Source organism: Giraffa tippelskirchi, chromosome 4 (assembly GCF_054371585.1).
Source record: "Giraffa tippelskirchi isolate mGirTip1 chromosome 4, T2T-mGirTip1v1.2.pri, whole genome shotgun sequence".
NCBI classification, from domain to species: domain Eukaryota; kingdom Metazoa; phylum Chordata; class Mammalia; order Artiodactyla; family Giraffidae; genus Giraffa; species Giraffa tippelskirchi.
Genome location: NC_137278.1, coordinates 157,139,814 through 157,151,425, shown reverse-complemented (window position 1 = coordinate 157,151,425; position 11,612 = coordinate 157,139,814). Strand labels below are relative to the sequence as shown.

At 35.5% G+C, this 11,612-nt stretch overlaps 1 pseudogene; it reads left to right on the top strand.

Annotated features, from left to right (window-relative positions):
* Positions 1–2,629: 2,629 nt before the first annotated feature.
* Positions 2,630–10,801, top strand: LOC145545684 (olfactory receptor 6C65-like; annotated as a pseudogene).
* Positions 10,802–11,612: the final 811 nt, after the last annotated feature.

The following is an 11,612-nucleotide window of genomic DNA, read 5'->3' as shown; positions in this document are numbered from 1 at the left end:
CAAATTCATACTGATCTAAATAAATAATTGAACACATGAGAAGCAATACACAAATTACCCACGGAAAGGAATCTGAATAATTTTATAAAAAGTAAAACATTTGAATAGCACATGGAATCTACTGGTAGCACTTTCCTCTTGCTATTTTCTGCTTCTTCACAAGTTTACATTCATTGAAATATATCACCTCAGCTAACATTTATTTCAGGAAAAATAAAATATCCTGGACAATATGAAATCCAAAATTTCAAAGATTGCTAATTCCTTGCTATTGTTCTTTGCAGTTGTTCTCTGACATCTTTTCTTTGTTTTAATTATTCCCCATGAACACCTAATTTAAATTATTCAGCTAAATTTAGGGTGAGCTAATCACACCATCACTCTCCAGAGACATTTGAATTCTATTTCACTGCAACAATCCCCTGTGACTATTTTGAGGGAAAAAGAAAAATCTATTTGTTGTGGAAGCACTAGTTAGTCAATCTAGTATTCCCCCTGGAAGGTAAGCAAAGGAAAACAAAAATTTAAACCATCTTCCTTTCACAAAGGTTACTGAGAGCTAAGTAAGATGCTATATTACTAGATTAGTTTGAGCTTGCTCCTTAGGAACTAGGAGCTTCACTTTATTAACCAGCAAAACACATAACTTTATCTTCTTTATTTGCCTGTTTCACCAAAGTAACTACTGCTCTGATCCCACTTTCTTCTTTTCCTTTCCCTTTTTTGTTATCTCTTTAGTTCTTTGAGTCTGACCCACATTCCAGGAAAGCTTGGTCTCTGGTTGGTTCTACTGTGCAACCAGTTAAACACTTAGGACAAAGGTTCGATTCGCTGCTTCTCTCTCCCATTTCCAGCTCTTCTAGCTATCCTCCTAAACAACAAGCTAGTATCAGAGACACTGTTACTTAATAAAAAATCTTGCAATATTACCCAAGTCTCATCCTTTCAGACTCAACATGAATTGACTACGTGGGACTGCCACAGAACCTCTGCCACCGTGTCACCAACCATTTCCTGAGGGACCTCTTGAACTCTTTGCTTGTCTTCTGGATGTAACACCTTCTATCAGCACCTGGGACCTTGTCACTTTTCTTTTAGGGCCTCATCAACTTCAGGAATAAATTTTCTGCTGGATTTATCCTTCAATATGTTCATCTCACTCTACACGGCCAGGATAATACTGCCAAATTCCACCAACGCATTATGTAAGTATGTTATTGCATAGAAAAATCAAAGGCAGAAGCAAACAAGTTGGGAAGTCTATGAAATATTCCATAAGTAAAGATTTCACACTGACGCTCAAATTAAAGCAACATATTACTTGGGTTTAAACAGTCAAGTTGCTACCACATGGGATTAAATAATTGTAAGTATATTTTTCTTTCCTCACCTCATTTATTTTTCCCATTTTCTAATCAATTTATGCTTAGATTAATTAACTTTTCTTGTAAGAATCTATTCTTAAAAGTAATAAATTATTGTTTAACTCAGAAAAGAAAAACCTTAGGTTCTGAGTTTGTTTATTTAGGAGTATATGCATATTAATTTTGATGGCTCTGATCTTTTGGTAAGTTATTAATTATGTAGCCAAAATGACATTAAGATTTAAACATATGGAAAATAACTCTTAAAGACAAATTTCAAAATGTTTCATTTTCAGAAAAATCATTATACGTGTGGTGATTGAACGAACATTAGAACATTTTATAGTATTTTACTTAACTTTTTTACCCATATGATCAAACTCTGATAAGAAAGTTAACTACATGTGATAAACATACTTTTCTTATACAAACATGATTATTAGTCCTTTCAAGGGACTCAGTTCAGTCCAGTTCAGTCGCTCAGTCATGTCCGACTCTTTGTGACACCATGAGCTGCTGCACGCCAGGACTCCCCGTCCAACATCAACTCCCAGATCCCACCTAAACTCATGTCCATTGAGTCGGTGATGCCATCCAACCATCTCATCCTTTGTCATCCCCTTCTTCTCCTGCCCTAAATCTTTCCCAGCACCAGGGTCTTTTCAAATGAGTCAGCTCTTCACATCCAGTGGACAAAGTATTGGAGTTTCAGCTTCAACATCAGACCCTCCAATGAACACCCAGGACTGATCTCCTTTAGGATGGACTGGAATTCCATCACCTCCACTAGCTTGTTCGTAGTGATGCTTCCTCAGGCCTTCTTGACTTCACATTCCAGGATGTCTGACTCTAGATGAGGGATCACACCATCGTGATTAACTGGGTCGTGAAGATCTTTTCTGTACAGCTCTTCTGTGTATTCTTGCCACCTCTTCTTAGTATCTTCTGCTTCTGTCAGGTCCATACCATTTCTGTCCTTTATTGAGCCCATCTTTGCATGAAGTGTTCCCTTGGTATCTCTAATTTTCTTGAAGAGATCAAGGGACTCACTCAATATTAAAAGGAGAATGATTTAAAGATGTAAGTTTTCTTGTCCTGGCTTAGACTTGGTTTCAAAAGTAGTGGTAACACTAAGTGGCTAATTTATTGACCCATTATATTATACATTTCTTAAACAAGCAGAGGTTAGAAAAAAGGAATCCTGTACTCACTAAATCATGTTTCTTGTTTGTATTTACAGACCAGGAAGAAGTAAGCAATAAGAAATGAAAAATCACACCTCTGCAAAAGAGTTCATTCTTCTGGAATTAACAGATGATCCATAGCTAAATGTTTCCATTTTTCTATTTCTATTTTGCACAGATATACTGAGTGTGACTGAAAACATGACAGTTATCACCCTTACTCTGGTAAATTCACACTTCAAAACACCAATGTATTTATTCCTTAGGAATTTCTCTTTCCTAGAAATCTCATTCATGACAGTTTGTATTCCTATATTTATGGTCAGCATTGTAACAGGGGATATGACCGTTTCATATAATTCTTTCATGGCCCAGGATTTTTCTTCATATTCCTTGGTTCAACAGAATTTTTTCTGTTGACTGTCATGCCCTGTGAGCATTATGTGGCTATCTATAAGCCATTGCATTACACAACAATAATGAATAGCAGGCTTTCTTATCTCTCCTTTTAAACAGAAGCAGAAGTATTAAGAAGAGGTGGCAAGAATACACAGAAGACCTGTACAAAAAAGATCTTCATGACCCAGATATTCACAATGGTGTGATCACTCATCGAGAGCCAGACATCCTGGAATGTGAAGTCAAGTGGGCCTTAGGAAGCATCACTATGAACAAAGCTAGTGGAGATGATGCAATTCCAGTTGAGCTATTTCAAATCCTGAAAGATGATGCTGTGAAAGTGCTGCACTCAATATGCCAGCAAATTTGGAAAACTCAGCAGTGGCCACAGGACTGGAAAAGGTCAGTTTTCATTCCAATCCCAAAGAAAGGCAATGCCAAAGAATGCTCAAACTACCGCACAATTGCACTCATCTCACGTATTAGTAAAGTAATGCTCAAAATTCTCCAAGCCAGGCTTCAGCAATACATGAACCGTGAACTTACAGATGTTTAAGCTGGATTTAGAAAAGGCAGAGGAACCAGAGATCAAATTGCCAACATCCGCTGGATCATCGAAAAAGCAAGAAAGTTCCAGAACTATTTCTGCTTTATTGACTATGCCAAAGCCTTTGACTGTGTAGATCACAATAAACTGTGGAAAATCCTGAAAGAGATGGGAATGCCAGACCATCTGACCTGCCTCTTGTGAAATCTGTATGCAGGTCAGGAAGCAACAGTTGGAACAGTACATGGAACAAGAGACTGGTTCCAAATAGGAAAAGGAGTATGTCAAGGCTGTATATTGTCACCCTGCTTATTTAACTTACATACAGAGTACATCATAGTCAAAGCTATAGTTTTTCCAGTAGTCATGTATGATGTGAAAGTTGGACTATAAAGAAAGCTGAGCGCCAAAGAATTGATGCTTCTGAACTGTGATGTTGGAGAAGACTCTTGAGAGTCCCTTGGACTGCAAGGAGATCCAACCAGTCCATCCTAAAGGAGATCAGTCCTGGGTGTTCATTGGAAGGACTGATGTTGAAGCTGAAACTCCAATACTTTGGCCACCTGATGTGAAGAGCTGACTCATTTGAAAAGCCCTTGATGCTGGGGAAGATTGAAGATGGGAGAAGAAGGGGCCGACAGAGGATGAAATGGTTGGATATCATCCCCCACTCAATGGACATGTGTTTGAATAAACTCCGACATTGGTGATGTACAGGGATGCCTGGCGTGCTGCAGTCCATGGAGTTGCAGAGTCGGACAGGACTGAGCAACTAAACTGAGGTGAACTGAACTCCTCCGATAGAGTCATGCTATTAGGTGTTATCTTTTCTTTACCTCTGCCTGATAATAGAGCCCTATTTACCATAATCATTACATTCAGCCCTACAAATACTCCCTATCATGCAAAGTAAACAGCTATTATTTTAGCTTGGTAGAGCACAGACCATGTGGTTTGGCATCCCTATGACAGCATTAATTGAAGCCTAGAAACCATTATGTTAATTAATTTTAACTAAAATTAAAGTTTAAAACACCCAATCTTTGGTGACACATTTTATCTGTTCCTTTCTAAATCCAAGTATGCAAAATATTTACTTTAAGAAATCTGTAATACTTTATTAAATCTCTCATTAAAAATGTATGACCTTTTCCAAAGAGAACATCAGCTGTATTTAAAAAAGAAAGGAAAGACAAAAACATAAAAAAACACCTTTTCACCATTGTTTGTACTATAGAACCACATAGGTAAGGGATTTCTTCTAGGCTCCAAATAAATTTTTACCTCATGTTCATTTTTCTCACAGAAATTTGCAAGAGAGTCAATGAGAGTCTCTGTTCTTTTAAAACAATGATTAGAAAAATATTTGAAAAATAACCAAGAAATATTTTTTCATCACTCTTTCCTTTTTTTCCATAGAAACTCCAATATTATAAATAGAATTCTATAGTCCTTCAATACCTAATGGCTCCCAAAGGAACCTTATTAAAAATTGTAGCTAAAATTAATTGCATTGTAGATACACTGGTTTTTCTTTCTCCAGAGAAGTTTTCTTTATGTTTCTCTCAAAAAAAAAAAAAATCTGTAACAGTACATTCAAAATATATTAAATGGGTCAATTTCTTTTGGAGAAAAGCTTTTTGGAAAACCTATATCACTGAGCAATATCAGAAGTCATAAAACATATGACATTTAAATTGCAAAAAAAATTTTGGACGTTTGCTAACTGGATTTTTTCATCCTCACAGATTGGGTATTTGACTGAGAAATGGTTGGTTTATGACTAGGAAAATGCAAACCAAAGATTTAAATTTTTAATCATGAGTGCACAAATATGAATTTGTTTTATAAAATTTGTCAAAATGAGGGAAGTCTTTTCTGCCTAAAACATCATGTTTCTCTTATTACAGATAATCAGAAAAATATTCAGGTTTAAACCATGACTCGGCTCCATCAACGACTATCAGAAAGGTGAGTCTGTTTTTTCTTTATCTACATCATTAATTATCTTTTTGAAATCATATATCTCTAAAAATTACTCTCTTTAAAATGCAGCATGAAGGCACTGTCAATTCTTGCATTATTTTCTCTGCCAATAGCTTTGTAAATTTGTCAGAGCTGAACTCATAAATGTATCACACTTGCCTGAGGAGGGAGTCAGGTAGTATTTTTTCTGTCAATTCCCTCATCTGCATAATGAGTCTCTTAAAAGGACCAACCAAAATCATTTTGGGCACAGAGTAAAAGGCTGTTTACATCTTTGTTATACTATGAATAATACTAATAATAACACTAATAATAAAACTCATTATATTTTGTTGTATGATTAATTACTGTTATCATTGCTGTTACTATCTTCCTTCTAATATATTTTCTTTCCCTATTACATCCTTCAAAACTAGTTTAATAAACAATACAGTTATCAAATTATAATTTTTGAAAGCAGAACTTGATAAAGGTTGTCATGCAATAACTTTCTGAAATAAGTATATAATCTTATAGGAAACAATATGATCTCTTTCATTGTTTAATGATTGACTATATTTAAGGATTCCAACAGGAAATTTTACCCTGTGACTTTGTTTATGGGCTAACATTGGGCTAACAAAGGGTTGCTGCTGCTAAGTCGCTTCAGTCGTGTCCGACCCTGTGCGACCCCATAGATGGCAGCCCACCAGGCTCCGCCGTCCCTGGGATTCTCCAGGCAAGAATACTGGAGTGGGTTGCCATTTCCTTCTCCAGTGCATGAAAGGGAAAAGTGAAAGTGAAGTCGCTCAGTCGTGTCCGACTCTTAGCGACCCCATGGACTGCAGCCTACCAGGCTCCTCCGTCCATGGGAGTTTCCAGGCAAGAGTACTGGAGTGGGGTGCCATTGCCTTCTCCGAACAAAGGGTTAAAGAGGAGTTAATACAGTTAATTTTGCATAAAAGCAGAAGAGAATTGATTTCAATGAATTGCTCATAAATACAATATTTTCTCTTTAACTTTGTACTGTGACTAGACCACAACTTATTTAGAAAAAGAATGCATTGCAAATCAAAAATAAATTTTTGAATAGAAAAATTAGCATGTAGAATTTTATGCACATTATATTTTCAGAAATACTATATACTCAGTAACTTGTTTAATCTTCCCAATGACCTACTTCCCAATGAAGTAAGCTAAGTATTTATCATTATTACTCATTTTTATGAGTAAAACAACTTTTTGTGTGTTAATAAGTAATCAAAAATATACAGCAGGGAATTATCAAAAGCTGAGATTAAACTCTAAGGTTTTCAAACACAGATTAATTTTTTTCCCTGCTAGACAAATTCTAATATGAATTTGCATTATTCTGATGGATAAAATTTTGTCACTTCCTGTTAATGCGTGTTTTATTCTTTGCACAGAATAAGAGCACTATAAATGTATTTGAAATCATATAAGGAGTTGATATCCACTCTTATTTTTACCTACAGACCTGCAGGATTCAGAGTTTAGTCATGCCAAATAAAACATTAATCAGAGAATTCATTCTTCTGGGACTTAAAGACGGCCCAGAGTTACAAGTTGTAATATTCTCCTTTATGTTGTTCACCTACTTACTAAATGTAAGCAGAAATATGAACATCATCATGTTAACACTAGTCAGTGTTTGTTTGAAGACACCTATGTATTTCTTCTTCAGGAATTTCTCTTTCTTAGAAATTTCATTCACCACAGTCTGTATTCCTAGGTTTCTGAGCAGCCCTGCTACAGGAGACACAATCATTTCCTATAATGCTTGAATGACACAAGTGTTTGTTTGTTTGTTTGTTTGTTTTCAATTCTGGCCTCCACAGAGTATTTTCTCCTGGCGGTGATGTCCTATGATCGCTATGTGGCTATCTGCAAACCTCTACATTACACAACCGTGATGAGTAACAGAGTCTGAAACCAGCCTGTAATCAGCTCCTGGCTGGCTGGTTTCCTAATTATCTTCCCTCCCCCACTCCACCCTGATTATGGGCCTCCAGCTGGACTTCTGTGATTCCAACATCATTGATCACTTCACTTGTGACTCTTCTCCTATGCTACTGATTGCTTGCACAGACACAAAGTTTCTAGAACTTACGGCATTTTTCTTAGCAGCATTCACACTCATGGTAACTTTAGCCTTGGTGATTCTCTTTTACACACCCTTAGAACAATTGTGAAGATCCCTTCTGCCCAGCAAAGGAAACAGGCCTTCTCTACTTGTTCATATGACTGTGGTTTCCATTTCTCACAGGAGTTGTATTTTATGTATGTCAAGATATCTGCCAAAGAAGGTGTGGCTTTGAGTAAAGGGGTAGCAGTACTTAATACCTCCGTTGCTCCCATGCTGAATCCCTTTATATACACCTTAAGGAGCCAGTAGGTAAAACAAGTCTTGAAGGACTTCACCAATAAAATGTTATTATCAATCAAGCACTGCTGCTGCTGCTGCTAAGTCGCTTCAGTCGTGTCCGACTCTGTGTGACCCCATAGATGGCAGCCCACCAGGCTCCGCTGTCCCTGGGATTCTCCAGGCAAGAATACAAGAGTGGTTTCATCATTATGAAATCTGTAGCTGAAACCACAAATAAACCACACATAAACACAAACCATTGATCCAGACGATTGATATGCAGAAGGGAACAAAGCACACAAAACCTCTTGATATTGCAGAGTTTACTTCTAGTGCAGGAACAGACTTCAAACAGTCAACATAATTGAAAATTAAATTATTTTGTATTTTAGTAAGTGAAAATAATATGAACAAAACTGATATACTGTAAAGAAAGGAGGACATAATTCAAATTGAATAGAGTGGTCAAAGATTTCACAGTTATTTTATAGCTCCTTTTTTATTTCACTTTTCTACTTCCAAAAGTATTTCTCTGTATTTGTTACTTTTTTCCCCCTATAACGTTCCCAGTTCTATGCATCATTTATTCCACAGTTGGCAAACATAGGGAGACTCTGAGGTGTGATTTTAATATTGGTCTTTAATTTCAAAAGACAAGTAGAAAGCTCTAGATAGCTATTCAAATCCTACATGAGGAATAAATGATTCAAAATAAAATTCACAATAACCCACAGTTAATGAATGGAATGGAACCTAAATTCAAGGCTTAGAAAACCATGCTTTATGATTATTTCTACCAAAGGACTCTGTCTCCTCCCTACTCTTATTTCCTCTTCTATTGAGTCAGATATTCAAAATCTGTAAAGGGAAAAAAAACGGATTGCAGATAGTGTTTGACATGGACATGTACACACTGCTATATTTAAAGGAGATAACCACCAAAGACCTACTGTGTACCACAGTGAACTCTGCTTACTATTCTGTAGTAACCTAAATGGGAAAATAATTTGAAAAAAATAGATTCATGTATACATATAACTGAATCACTATGATGTACACCTGAAACTAACAGAACATTGTTAATCAACTATACTCCAATATAAAATAAAAATTAAAAATAAATAAGTTAAATAAATATAAATAAGTTTTGTTAAAAAGATTTGAAAAAAAAATTATCTTCTACTGTGAAAATAGATTATTTTAAGTTGTCCATATCACTTTCTACCAGCTCTGCTTCATCAGAACTATTTATCTATATTTTTCCAAGTTATACTCGTCTTGTTAGTCAATAAACTGGAATTGTGAGAGACTGCAGCTGTTTGGTGGGTGATTTATTCCAGTGAGTGATGTCAACAGAAATTATGACTAATTATTAAATATTAATTATTAATGAAATTATTATTGCTACATATTAGGGATAACTGCTTTTACATCACATGCAGTGACCTTTGTTTGGCTATATCATAACAACAGAAAAATTTTAACTTTAAATACTCAGAATTAGGTAATCATAAAATGCTTAGTCCATGAAATTACTGAAAATCAGCGTAAGATGCTTTACACATCTATTTAAGATACATGTATAAGCATCAGAGAACACAATTATTGGTACTCAAATAAGGGAAATTCAAAGATAAATCACACACCTTTACTGTTTTCAAGCACTCTAAGTATCTCACACCATTTAATTATAAGGAATGGAAATATTGAATTCAAAGGTGAAGTTTAATTAAAAATTGAAATAAAAAAAAAAATGTGGAAAACCCGACCCAGGGTTTGAAGCCAACCCAGGGACTGAACACACGCCTCCTACATTGGCAGGCATATTCTTTACCACTGAGCCACCAGGGAAGCCCATAGCCAATGGTTAACTATTGCCTAAAATGAAGATTTCCTATTATTTATCAAATGCTTGAAGTAATGTATATATCACTTGAAGACAAATTATTTAAAATGGAAAAACATCATTTTGTGTTTTTATAATTATATTTATACTTACAGTGGTGATAAAATATCTAATAATTCAACTATTAATTAAGCCTCTGCTTTAAAGTATCTTATTGGTTACACAAAAGTAATTTAAGTATCTTAGTTTTCAGTTATATGATATATTCAACAACAAGATGCTATTTTGAAGAAGTTATCTTTTTCTGCATTGTATTTACTCACTATGGAATGAACTGTGCCTCATTTGCTCATTAGTAAGAGCAGTTTTGGTACACATTAAAGTGTATCTTGAATTCTATGCTGATACATTGAAATAATACAGAAACATAAAGGTGAAATTTCGGTTGTTTCTAATTTTGGTGTATGCTAGTTATTTAGCTCAATTGATGAAAGTAGAAGTACTTCTTAAGGAAATATAGCTGAAATGATGAAACTCAAAAGATTTAATAATTTTAAAGTTGTTTCATACACAATGAGACCATGTCTTTCTTCATTAATAGTCTTCTGTCTGTTTTGCTTTCATATTTCAAACATATACCATACGGTGTGAAGGATATATCCATCATAAGAATATGATCAGAAAATGTTGGTTTATTTTCATTACACTTCCCACCTCACCACATACTTGACCATCCCCCTGCTGGATAATTTTCTCAATCTTCTCCTGGGACACAGGTCACATAATATCAATTAAAAGATACTCACCAAAGCTAATCTTGTGCATGATTCTTCAGTGCCCTATTATTATTTTCCCAGAAGTCATTAACGATTTATCTCAAAGAATATTTATGAAGCCAAAAAAATAATATTTCTGTAACAAAACACTTTAAATGGGCTAGGTTTACTTTTTTCCTAAGAAAAATAAATGGAAATGGCCTTCTGTGAAATATCAGAAGAGCTTATTACAAAAGAGTTCTCAAATGTTTTTCCTTTTTAGCTTTCACATGAAAATGTTGCTGCTAAGACAGCTGGTGGGATATGTTCAGGATTCCATATTTGGGACAAGTGATGAAGAAAAATATGAGAAAACTGTTCCATTAGCTATTTAGCTCCTGAAATTTGAAGGGTTTTATGGAAGAACAGAGAGATTTATGGAAAGACAGGGAAAATAGTTATTTCTCCATGAAGCATTAGACTACTACTTTTCTTTTGATTTATGATAATTGAGCACATTAGTTTGTACTCAATATGTCACACAAATCATCAGCCTTTTGACCGTATGTAAGTATTCTGTTTCTTTTAATCTGATGCTTCTATTTATTACAAAGCATTGATTATGACCCTCTTTTGTGATTCTCTTCTTCTCTAATACATACAATTACATACAGTGTATATAATATTATTACAGTATATTATCTTAAATATATATTCAATAGTTAAACCAATAAACTGAAACATAAATGTATTTGAAATGGTGGTTTCTATCAATTAACAGAAATCTGTAGCTGCTGCTGCTGCTGCTACTGCTGCTGTTAAGTCACTTCAGTTGTGTCCGACTCTGTGCGACCCCCATAGACGGCAGCCCACCAGGCTCCCCCATCCCTGGGATTCTCCAGGCAAGAACACTGGAGTGGGTTGCCATTTCCTTCTCTAATGCATGAAAGTGAAAAATGAAAGTGAAGTCGCTCAGTCGTGGCCGACTCTTAGCGACCCCATGGACTGCAGCCTACCAGGCTCCTCCGTCCATGGGATTTTCCAGGCAAGAGTACTGGAGTGGGTTGCCATTGCCTTCTCCGAAATGTGTAGAACACACCATATTTTCCTTAATTTTGATATAATCACACTTTACAAAGACTTGATACACATTCTTGGCCTGGATG